Below are 1,350 nucleotides of genomic sequence, written 5' to 3'. Positions count from 1 at the left end.
GCACTTGCGGTCGGTTAGTGGTCGATCGGGCTCTTCTTGAGGCTTGAGCTTTCCTCTTTGATGTAGTTGCCATGCTTTCCAAGAACTCCCAATCATCATTCTCATAGTTTGTTCCAAAAGTCCACCGGTGATAGACATCAAATCACGTGCATCTTCGGCACTCAACCCCTCATGAAAGGCATTCATCAACTCCCATAATTCAATTCCATGATGAGGGCAGTTTTTAATCATCATATTGAAACGCTCAAACGCCTCATGAAACATCTCACCATGTTGTTGTTGAAAGCTTCTCAATCCCTTCCTTGCATCGTTGGTCTTTTGAGCGGTGTAAAACTCATCCAAGAAGGTTTGTTGCATCTCCCCCCATGTATATATGGATGCCGAAGGTAACGTGTAGAACCATTTTTTCGCCTTCTCTTCCAAAGAAAATTGGAACAAAACCAATTTGATATCGTCGGCTGAAAACCCTTGACTCCCAAGAGTGTTGCAAATAGAGTCATAAGCCTCTAAATGAAAATAAGGCTCCTCATTTTCCAACCCCTTGTACTTTGGTAAACTTTGCAAAGAATTGGTTCTTACTTCAAATGTTCGCCCTTGATCATTATGAGGAATGACTACCGGTGAAGGGTTTTGCGTGATTACCGGCCGGAAATGTGCTTCAATGCCCCTCACATTTTCTCTAAGGTGTCTCCTTGGTACACCATACCTACCTCTTGGAATAATAGGACCATTTGGCCTTGGTACTTGCCCTTGTGGTGCGATTGGTTGTTGAAACTGTTGTTGTCGCATCGGTGGGCGTTGAGGTGGTCTTTGAAATTGTTGTTGTACATGTTGTGGCCGGACTTGTTGCAATGGGATAGGTTGTGGCATTGGTGGCCCTTGAGGTCTTGGCCGAATGTGTTGTGGTATAAGTTGTTGTTGTGGCATTCCACCAACACTTGCCATCCCTTGAGATTGACTTTGCACATACCCAAACTCCCCTTGATCACCATAACCTCCATAACCGTACCCATCATCATCATACCCCTCAAAATCTTCAAATCCCTCATCATAACCATCTCCTTGAATTCCCGAAGTTTGCCCAAATAGGATGGTTGAATACTGAAAACCCGATTGTTGTGGTCTAAAGGATGAGGTAGTATGCACAATAGTTGAATTTGGTGCAATTGTGAAAGTGGATGTTGATTGACCCGTAGTTGGGGGAAAGAAGTGAGATAATGGTGGGATTGTGGTGGATGGGTTGTAGGTGATGGCGGGTTCAGCTTGAGTGGTGATTGGTTGGGTGACATTGGATGGTGTGAATTCGGCGGTGGTATTAGGTAATGTGGTGTTTGGTGATGGTTGGGTGGA

At 44.7% G+C, this 1,350-nt stretch overlaps 1 non-coding gene across 1 annotated transcript; it reads left to right on the top strand.

Moving 5' to 3' along the window:
• The first annotated feature begins 202 nt into the window (after window positions 1–202).
• Window positions 203–308, top strand: LOC118480640. The gene has a single exon (XR_004863620.1). It is a non-coding gene; the product is annotated as a small nucleolar RNA R71 (small nucleolar RNA).
• The last annotated feature ends 1,042 nt before the right edge of the window (window positions 309–1,350 follow it).

Source organism: Helianthus annuus, chromosome 7, assembly GCF_002127325.2.
Source record: "Helianthus annuus cultivar XRQ/B chromosome 7, HanXRQr2.0-SUNRISE, whole genome shotgun sequence".
NCBI classification, from domain to species: Eukaryota; Viridiplantae; Streptophyta; class Magnoliopsida; order Asterales; family Asteraceae; genus Helianthus; species Helianthus annuus.
This window is presented reverse-complemented; position numbering and strand designations above follow the sequence as displayed.